The following is an 11,513-nucleotide window of genomic DNA, read 5'->3' as shown; positions in this document are numbered from 1 at the left end:
ACACCAGATAAAGCAGGTGGGTCACAAACATTTTTTCTTACACAAGTCATTTGCAAGGTTCAGAACCCACAGCTTCTTTGCACATTGGTTTCTAATTGCAACCATTGGGAGTAAACATAATAAAACTGGATCCCAGCAAATAACCACGTGTACAAACTGCCTGGTAAAACTTATTCACCTGTTCATTACATTATGCAATGAAATATAACAGTATTTCAAGAAAGTTAGGATGGCAAAGTTTAAGATAGCCCACAGTTTTGTCTTTGGGCCTCGGAGTTCAAGTGCAGAACAGGGCTACATAAAGATGTTTTTCCAGTTATTTCAATGAAGAAACTGATCAGCTTGCTTTATTCTTTAGAATCCTGTACACTCAGTAAGTACATCAGTAGGGGCACTGCAGTTTCCAACTCATGCATTTTCCCATTTTTGGCATTAGCTACATACAAGTTTCTGTCATAAATTTTATTATAACGGCAACAAATTTTCTTTTTCGTGTTTAAAAATTAAGGAAGAAAAAACACTGCTTACAAATCATTGTGCTTTTAATGATGCTTTTGAGCTCTGTATGTCGTTGAGGTATGAATATGAGAAAATTTCCCAGAACAAAATGCTGTTCTGAATTAGGAGACAGTATGCATTTCTGGTAACATGTATGTTTATGTGTGTGTATAAAAAATCAGATCTGTTATACATGGAAGGGAATATAGCACTTATTACAGTGCAGTTTCAGCCATTTTCCTGATCTGTCATTTTACATTAAATTGGCTAAGTGATCAATTACAATTAGTAAGAATTTTCATTCTCAAACTAACCTAAACATCTTTTTCCCTGATTTCCCAGTGTTTCATTATTGCTGGTTCAATACTCAGCAATCTAAATATCTTAAATATAGAGTGTATTAACCACTATGTTAACATCAGTTGACTTTCCTAAAGCTATGTCACAAAACTAACAGTTGTGTGGGGTTTTTTTCAGATGAATGGGAAAGCAGATTTTCTTTTCATCCTATATCTGATTTGCCACCTCCAGAGCCATATGTACCCATGAACAGAAGTTATCCCAGTAAACTAGCAAGAAATGAAAGTAGAGGTAAGTTTTTTCCACCTCTGCCATTGGAATTTCAACCTATCATCCTAAAACAATATGGATGAGGAAGAGAGTGGATCCTAAGGGTTCAAAACTTCTTAGACTTTGCAGCCTGGCCACCCTTCCCCACCACAAAGAAAAAGCTAAATGCAGGTTCACAGGCAGAAGTTCTCTTAAACTTGTATTAGAGGAGGGGAACTGTTTGGTTTTTAAGTTGGAACATGTGTTGTAAGAGACCACCTGTGTCGTTATATTCAGCCTCCTTCCACTACAGGCAGCCAGACCCACAAAATCCCCTTGGACTTCCTTCTCATTTTCTGTCTAAATTCATTTATTCTTGTGCCATCATCGTCCTTGAGTTTAATTATCCTCCCTCCTTCATATGTTAAACCCCTAATATTTTTTAAGACAACATTCATATCCTCCTCTCAGCTTTTGTTTTGCTGGGCTTAGTAAATTAGGATGTTCTACACTCTGCTTCCAAGTATGTTCTGTGATCAGGGTTGCTTCTGTATACATTTCAGTTTGGTTTTGTCCTTTCAATCAGTATTACATGCCATTCCAATTCAGGACTCAACTATGTCTGCTACAGCAGCATAAATGTTTCCTGCTGTCATTAGTGGTATTTTGCCCAATACACCCAAGGATCAATTTACTTCTTTCACAACTAGTGACACTGGTGGCTCATAGTTATGCTGTAATCATCAGTATGGTCAGATGTTTCTCCCTCTCCTGTTTCCAAATGATGAGGTTTCGTTGGGAGCAGAAAATCCTTCTAATCTCTGACCTTTCACTTTGCCTGGTTAGCTTTCATCCCATTTGCGTTACTCCACAAGGAAAGGCAAATTAATACATGCATTTTTTATATTTCTTTTCATGAGTTTGAAAGCAAAATCTTGATATAGATAAAAACATGAAGGGCTTTGGAATGTTACTGTACTTAGAGTTTGCCACTTCCGTTGAAATTTGCATGGGTTGCAAGTAGCTCCGAGGTTTGTGTGTGCATCATTAGTCAGGCTAACAAGAGCTATTGATCTGTTCTGAGAAGGAGCCAAAGGACTAAAATACATATGCTTTCCAGGCGTTTGGGGATAGGGTTAGTTAAAAACTTCTTTTTTTAACAGTTGGAAGTTCTGATGTTGTTGAACAAACTAACCAGAAACTCTACAACGATTTTTTTAGTAAAATGGCTGGGCAAGAAGATTAGTAGATCTTCACCAGTTACTGAGTTAAAGGCTTGGATTTAAACTCCCATTTTAAAAAGAAACAAGGAAGAGTAACAATAAAACCTTTCGTTCTCTTTTAGGTGGTTCTGGCAGAAAAGAGAGAGGTGCCCCCCCGCTTCCGCCTATACCAAGGTGAAATGGATTCTGGCCCATCTTTGGGCAACGCCTGTTTTCAAGTTTCCTTCGAGTCAGCTCTCCTGTCTACGTCATCGGAAAGTCGTCTGTTTTGCTTTATTTCCACTTTTGGCTGTCAGCTGGAACGAACTTCAGTCTCTGTTACCGAAGTAATAGATGCAGCTTATGAACTGTCGTTGCTCAAAGCTATACATTTTATTTGCTTATGCTGCAGGCTGTCATAAAAGACGTTTTGTGGACCATACACAACATAACGTGCATCATGTGTCCAGCTCTGTCCCCTCGAGAGCTCCACAGGAGGTCTGGCTTTGAATTTAATGAGACCTGGAACAAAGCTGTTTGATTCACTTTGGGTACAGTGGCTGTATTATTTGAATGACGAAGTACAATCTATTTTCTGTTTAAAAAAACAGTTGCTGGGGAAAACCATGTAGCAAAGAGTCCCCTGGATCCTTCTGTGCATGCCTAACTTGGCCCATCTGCTTCTGCAAGCTATAAACCTGCTACATGGTGACCAAGAGTTCATCCTAAGCCTTTTCACTTCAGCTTAGCCAAGCAAATCTTATTTTACACAATAGATAGAACATCCTGCCTCGAGGATGCAGTATGTCTGGCCTTGTTTTTAACTGCAGAGAATCTTCCAAAGAAGAGCACAAGTGAAGAGTTCAGCAGCATAATTTTAATTATTTTTTTTATCCATCTTCCCTTTTTTTTATAGTGTTATGCATGTAGTACCTAATTCTTCCCTACTGTGATGTGGACCAACCTACAGTCATCGGTGTCCTGGGTTATTATCATGCTCTCTGCCTGAGACTACATGGCAAGACTCCTCAGAAGGCAGTCTTGGTGCAAATGCAGCAGTTACTGTAGCTGCAGGCTCCTCCTGTGAGGCATTGCTGACACCAGTGCTCCTCAGTGTTTCTTTGGTACAATTAAATGATGGGTTTGACTATCTGGGGCTTAGGTGACAAGTCTCAGAGAGGGTGTGTTTGACTTGTGTTACAGTAGAGCGGCTGAGGTAAAAATGTGTAAGTGAAAACCCTTTGATGTAGCAAAGGAGGTCTGGATTTGTGTGTTCAAGTGGGAGCATCAGCTCCAGACTTTGCTGTTTGCACTGGTTCAAGAGAAATGGGAAGATTTGGCCTTCTGAGTTTACCATGAAGCCTGTCCCTTCAACCTTTGCTGAAAGGAGTCTCTGCAGAGAGCTGCAAGGCTTACATTAGTAGAATAGAGTGTGAAGTATTCTAACATTGTGACAATTGGTTAATATGTTTAATTGCTTTTTAGTTTTGTGTGTGAGAAAAGAGTTTATTGTATGAGCACATTCTACAAATGTATCTTAGCACATATAAAATGCTGTTGGAAGTTAGAGAAAGATTATAATTCTGGATTTAAAATATTGCTGAATGATAGCTCTTTGCTAATTGAACTTTTGAAGGTTAGCTTTGAAAAATATCTCTTCTGTCTCTCCAACAATTTCTGTTTCTTTAATGTAGTCCTTGGGATCCCTACCAAGCCTGTATCAGCAGCATTGCTCAAAAAAAAAAAAAAAAAAAAAAAAGTTTTGTAGGTTAAAAAAATGTTTCCCTAGCATGCGGCTACAATGAGGTCAGTCCTTCAGAATCCAGGGAATTTAGCCAAAGAGAGTGCGGACCCCACTGAAGTGTTTGTGTTTTTGCTCTGTCAGTGGGAGGGGCAGACCCCCTTCCTGCCCCACAGCCGAGGCAGTCACCATGAAGGGGATGAGACAGAGCTGAATTTGGCCAGATCAAATTTAATTTGGCCTCTTCAGTGTTTGTTTACAAAATCTTGTTAGCTGTGATAGCATTTGATCTTGTACCTTTTTTTTTTTTTTTTTTTACATTTTTATATCTAATGACCTATTTTAAGTTACTATTTATGGTCTTGAACCTGCAATAAAGTGCGCAGGCGCAGGGATGTAACTACATCTGATTGCAGGATCCTGGCTGTAAGAGTTTCTTAAACAGATGTTAGTGGGACCTCCATGTGACAGGTGCACCTTGGGATCAAACCTAGAGCAATACTGAATTTGTATATGTATTTTATGGATGTCATTTAACCATATGCACTATACAAAGTGCCTCTCTCTTTGAGATATTATTATGTGAATAGAAGTCCAAATAAGATTTTTAGGATAACTTAAACAATAAATTATTGTATTCATGTTATTAAACTAAAGCACTTAAAACTTTCTAAGGAACAACATTTTAAATTTAAAAATACAACATTTTCACTACCTTGACCTGCCAAATCTTTTATTAATATCCAAATAACTATGCAGCCAAAAGGAAAAAAAACCAAACCTCCATAAACTGTACCTTTTTTTGTAACTTACCTGCTTCCAGGACTGTTTTACTTCAAGTGAGTCAATGAAAACACTGCACATTGTTCTGCCAACTCTCTACATCATTCAAAATATAATATATTTGAACTTTTGAGCAAGGTTTTCCGACCAGAAATTCTGGACCACTACCAAAGACTTGGCAAACCAGCTTCTCTCTCACTTTGAAATGTGTTGTGTAAAAGGCCCTCAGTCAACAAGCCAAGAAACCTGAGCTGCTTGGATTTAGCACTTCTTTGTACTATAGAAACCTCTTCAGAATGGATGTTTGATATATATGTAAAATAGCTTAAGAATGCAGAAAGAGGTATTTTTTCACCTAGCAAGAACTTTACTATTTATATCTTTTGCTATAAAAGTCCCTAGATATATCCCAGAACAGTGCAGCATCTTATCATTCAGTAATATTGCTTCATGTATCAGTAGCTACTGACAATATTATCAGTATTAAAGTATTTATTTCACTATGAAGCGTTAAAAGAGAGGAATGCAAAACCTTTTGAATCAGTGGTGCCTTATGACTTTTTTTAGTCAACTTCTCTGTGTCTCACTAGAAAAATTTAATAGGTGTTGTTCTTCCCAGACCTGATGTAAATAGTGCCAACAGTAGCATTCTGCAGTGGTTGAGCCAGTTCCTGCTGTTGCAATGTGCTCAGCCTGCTAACTTCATTGAGCTCAGTGCATGGAGACACTATTAGATCAGTCTTCAGGTGAATTGCAGGTGGGCACTGGCTAACCTCAGCATCAGTTGTTGGTATTGCTCTGGAAATGTAACCCTTTCCTAAAACCAGCGTCTCATGCTGCTGTCCATCCAGCCCCAGCTGACTTCGGTGTGGTTGCATACGTCATGAGAGGACTAAATTTGATTCACTGCTTTCATATGAGATTTAGTGAGTTTGTTTCCATGACATTGTATTATAAACCTTCACACCTCAAACTGTCTTTTTCGGTCATCATTAAGACTTACAGTGTGTGACAACAGCCACAGATGCTGATTTTGTTTAATTCAAGTCTGAAAATAAAATGGGAGTAACTTTTGTACCATGTGACAATAATTTTTGCTCAATATTTTTGGAAGAAAAGCACATGTTATGTCTGTTACAAATTTCTGCACCAACCATGGGGAGAAGAGGTCACAGTGGTTAATGTTCAGAATTGTTAAAGGAAACGCAGCTTGTGATTGAGGAAGCCTGTATTTCTGTAAATGAACTACTACTTAAATAAGGTTGCAAAATTCTTGTTTAGAAGCCAACATTTCCCAACAGTAAAAGAATCCTAAGAACAATTTATTTTTTTTTATTTTTTGCTGCAAGACTGAACTGTTAAAAGGTTCCTTAAATTGTCTCTTAAAAAACTGAGTGGTAGTTTCTTCTTGCAGTAACAGCTGTTTACATGTCACTTGTAGAAGTAGGTCTGTGTTGGAGCAGAGGATGAGGGAACTAGACTGCTATCTTGCTTCACTATATTGTAACACAACAATTTTCTGTGCAAAAGTGTACAGATAGAAAGGATACTTTTTGCCTTGAAAGGAAATGAGTTGAATGATCAAACTGGGATTATTTCAAGTTGAATGTCAAATGTCAAGAGACCTAGAGAGGGCCCCTCAGCCCCAGGACACTGGAAAGGAGTGCTTATGAAGATACAGACCCATTGGCTGAGTATTGCTATCAATACTAGAGTACAAATCACAATGTAAAATGTGCATGTATGTGATACCACAGCACAACAGGGTGAGCACCGTTGTCTCACAGGTGCAAACAACCTGTTTTAGCGGTACTTTGTCTCTGTATAATATATATTTCATAAACTTTCATTTTTTTAATGGTGTTCACCATAAAAGAAGGATAATCTCTTACCTAAGATATTTGTTAACATATTACATGTGTCTAGTTCATGGAATAATTCTCTATGTACTTTAGGAGAAAACAGGGATCTTTCAGCCTCTAAGGTGGAAGTGTCTGGACCATCTAATTAAAAATGTAAACCTGGAGCACTAGCAAAAAGGGGAGCATTGAAGTTACTCAGCAGAAGCAGGGCATGTGTGTTTGTTCTCAGTGAGTAAGCAGCAGGTAGGTGGGCAGACTAAAAGAAAAAAATGGAAACTGTGTGTCTTAAAAAAGGGAGTAGCCCTTCAGTAGGCTGCCATTTTGAAGTACAGTTTGTCTTTGATAAATGTTCTTTAGTGTAAACTAACAATGAGTGCGAAGGAAGACCTCTAAATGTGGACTTCCAAAGCCACACATGACTATGAAAGAGAGAGAAACATAAAATATAGGCTGAGCAGAAAGTAATGTTTTTATCAGATGCTTAAAGTTTGAGCTTTTTATAAAATATTATTCTATTTCTGTGAATATTTTTCTGCTTAACATTTATTTTGTATGTGATTGTCTTATTTTTCTGTCCTATGCCAAATAAATTTTACTTTTATTTAATTAGTGATGCAGACTCTTACATGGAGAACAACCACAGTTGCTTCCGTGACAGAAGCACGTCAGCTTTAGCAGGAGTGTGACAGTGAGCCTGGAGGGAGCTGGGGCAGGTTGCTCTCCTCCCCTCCTGCCTGCCGTGGCACAGCAGCACAGTGCTAATGCTCAGAGAACTTTGGATCTCCCTACAATAAAGATTAGACACATGCAGATAAGGAGAAATAGTGGGGGTAGTTTAGGCTAGAGAATGATTGAAAATCTGTGGTCAGCGATTCTGTACTTGTAGCTGCCCATGGTGTGAGCTGTGGGCAGTGGCTCTTGGCAAGGCCAGCTAGGCACTGGCCATGGGGAGGTGACATGGAAAATCACTCTAGTCAAGCACTTACTTTTGTTCCTCTTAACTCCATTCACTAGGCAGAAGACTGCTGGAGAATATCAAAGGAATGAAACCCCCTGTTCTTGGTCTTGGATTAACTTTTAATCTTAACTTTTTCAGATACCTTGGACCAGGTTCATCACAGAAAAACCCTTTAATAAAAGTCCAAAGGAGGCTCAAATTCAGGCTGCACTTCCAGCTTCTCCTCAGAAATTAGAAAGGTCATTTAAAGCCCTGAGCTAAAAAGCTCTGTGCTGTAACTCATCTATCTTGCAAAGACAAGCAGCAGATTTATGCTTAGACAGATGGTCTAAGATCCACATCTTTTGGTGTCCATGGGAACTGCTTGTTGATACTTTCATTTTACAGACTGACTGGGACAGGGATCTCAGCTTTCTTAAAAGGCCACAGACACCCATGGTTCAGATGAAATCTAGACGCTCACCAGTCCCAGTGTCTAGGCTTTATTAATAGAAGAGCCACGACAGAGGGTGGAAGCTGGGAGTCTGTGAGCTGTAAAGGAGCCTGCTCCACAGGCTGAGACATCTTTGTTTGCAGACCTTAGTAGCAGTGGCCTTGAACCAGGGGTCAGGGGTATGTATCTAATGATCAGCTACTAGGAATGCATCGCTCACATTTTACCAAAGGAAACACAGTTCTTTCTAGTTTTCAATAAATTAAATGTCTTTCTTGACTTTAGGAAGAGGGAACTGAACCGAGCATGCTGTGACCTAGTTGTAACCACAACATTGTCCTTCCATTTAACTCAGAAAATGCTGTTGCTTTAAAATAAACCCACAGACTACACTGTAAAACAGTTCTGACTGCTCCTTGTAGTTACAGGAAGGCTCACATGTTACATGCAGCACACACAGAAATACCCAGCTCCTTTGATCATGGTTCAACTATTTCCAATGACTTTCCTGCCTTGTATGCACAGGCTGCTCCCTTCTGCCCTCTTACCTAGTCTGACTCCATTTCTCATTGAAAATAGTAAATTGGTCCTACACAATTGCCTGTTTGGGGGCTAAGTATTGGCCCATATGTCCCTGTAAAACAATGAATGTTTTAGTTTAAACAAAGTAGGATAAGAGTCTTCAGGATTTGTTTTTCTCTGGCTAAAAAGAAGTTTAATGACCAAAGTATAACAGTTGTTTCTGCTATCTTATGGTTCTTCAAAAATTACCCAAATAGTAGCATGAAGTAAGCTTGATTCCAGGTTTTATTTTCTGATACACTCTCGGAGTTCCTATACATTTTTTTTTCTACATGATGAAACCGTGTGGTTTACACTTTTAAAAGAACTCATCCTTTTCACTTGTTGAATAGGCCTCTGCAATCCTCCTAAAAGGTTCAGACTTGCTTTTCCAAGTTGTGAGAGTTTGGCACATACCATGGCATGCTAGCTTTAAAAATCAAGTTCTTTTTCATCAGCAAAAAATGTTCCTTCCCAACACATGAACTCCTGTCTACAACAACAGCTGTGCCTGGGCTCCACTCCCCCTTTCAAATCTATCACAATAAAAGTTTTGCAGAGGTCACATGAGGTAACCTTTCCTGTGCTGTGCTGATTGTTATGCCTTTGGAGTATCTGTGCTACTTGGTCTATGCGTGTTTACACAAATACAGACTGCTAATCAAAAACCTTGGTGAAGCAGAAAAGTAAACAGGATGGCTCTCTCTCCACACTGTAGGTACTGGAGCAGTCAGTGCTGGGAAGAAGAAGCTATTCGACTAATCCTTGTTGCTATTGTGAGCTAGTAAAAGCCTCTGAACACACAGATTACATCCACTAATGTGCAGGCCTTATAAAGACACCTCTGAGCAGAATGATTTTTTCACATTGTGGAATGGATGTAGCAGTTCTTCAATACTTCACTTGTCTTTCTATAACTCCTGAAAGCATTTATCTAAGAATTTTTTTCATAAGTTTCAGAAGTTGCTTATCTCATGTATCCCTCCTGTTCGCTTTCCTGTGCCTAGGAAATCTCCTAAAACAAGCTTCATTAGCCAAGCCATTTGCATCCTAGCAATTTATGTGCCCTCTTCTTATGTATCAGACCCATGGTAAGCAGCTCTGCTATTACTGAAATGAAGCAAACTGCTTGCTCTCTAACAGCCCCCAAAGGTGGCATCTCAATGGAAAAGTCTTAGTTGTGTTAAACTTTCAGTTTCAGTGGTCAAAACTGTATGGGAAAGGCTGCATAAAGGATTCCTTCCACGAGGAAGAATTTTTATTAAACTGTTTAAAAAACAACAACAACAACAAACAAAACTACTCCTTTATTCTGCTTTTTCATAGCTGACAAAAACAGATAGTTAAATGTAAAATTTTTTGTACCTAAGGGTGTTCATTTCAACATAATTAGGTAGGACACAATTATTTTTAAACAGTAATGATCCTGCACACTTTTGTTATTTCTTGCATTGGCAATCAGGCCCTTAACCTATCTAAAAATTTAAACAGCAGTCCAGGTACAGAAATAATCTTGATGGAAGGATGACCAAAACAAAAACATCTCGATTAAGACACAGAATAAATTGGGTGGCTGCTGCTAGCACCTGTGTCCACCATCAATCTGTCTACTGAACAAAACCATCATTTTAGATAATCACTTCTTCAATCTTAAAACATGTATTATGGCTTAAGATATATGATTTCTGCAGAGGCTACATTCAAAATGTAAAATAGAAATCTATCCTGAACACTGTCTATATGATATTGCCAGGCTTTCTACTCCACTTAAAAAGGGCTCTTCTCATTTTCGTATTTTTTCCTCTCTGTTTTTACCATTCTTTTTTTCTTCCTCAAACAAAGAAGTTATCTCTTCAAGAATGTTGGGGTTTAGCCTACATAAAATACCTTTCTCATTTTGAATATGGGACTGTTCTTGTTGTGTGGGGTTTTTTGCTAGAATATGGCAGAAATCTCTGCCTAAGTGCCTCTAAGGTAAAGCCAGTCAGAGGGGCCCAGGATTGGTTGCTGTTCATCCTTCCTCTCACCAAAACAGGAACTACAGACCCCTCCCTGCAGCCCACGCAGGGCTTCAGCACCATGCAACTCCCGTTTCAAACCCAAAGGGACTGCTTGGGCTGCCTTTTGCATTTACCTGTGTGCAAAATTGTTTAGCTCCGAGCTTGTGTGAGCGCTGCACGCGACGTGGTGCAGAACCAAATCCCTTCTGAAAATGTGTTTGTGTTCGTGCCAATATGGGAGTTTAGGCCGTTTTTTATCTCACATCCTACCCGGCTTGAGGTAAGCGTTCGTGTATGCAGGGCTGTGACAATGAGTCTTTCCAGTCCTTCTCCATTCTAACAGAATGTTTAGTAAATCCAGAGTTACTGGTGAGCCCTCACAGGCCCCGTTGAGCAGCAGAGCCCGTGGGGCTGGAGGCCAAGCCTGTTGGTACCTCAACACCAGCCCTCTCTGCAGACTGCTCAGACTCGTGAGAGCTGGGATTTTCCTCTCATTATTTAAACTGTAAACTTTCACTTCTGCTATTTGGGCAGGAGCTTGGGTTACTTATGAAACTCGGGGTCTTTGAAAACACAGATAGCCTGTTGATTTCCGCTAGAGGTGCAGGTGGGAATAGTTATGATGCATCTCCAGCCTGGTAGTTTCTCTTGGTGCTGAGAAATGCTCTGCCTGTGGTGCAAGCAGAGCTGTGTATCCTGTAAGTTGCCCGAACTTTGCATTCAAGGCGAGCAGAGCCTCGGTACTTTATGGAAGAGCATGTTAGACCGTCAGTGAGCACCATGGACCTTTTTTGAGAGGCTCTAGTTTCCACAGCCGATAACAAACCCGAATCCCCAGGGAGCAGTTTGCCAAGCCCTGCTGGAGCACCTGGACGCAATGAGGGCTCCCCTGGAGCCGCCCAAGTCCCGAGCGGCGGGTGCGGGCG

Source organism: Chaetura pelagica, unplaced genomic scaffold (genome assembly GCF_000747805.2).
Source record: "Chaetura pelagica isolate M959 unplaced genomic scaffold, ChaPel_1.0 scaffold3, whole genome shotgun sequence".
NCBI lineage: Eukaryota > Metazoa > Chordata > Aves > Apodiformes > Apodidae > Chaetura > Chaetura pelagica.
This window is presented reverse-complemented; position numbering follows the sequence as displayed.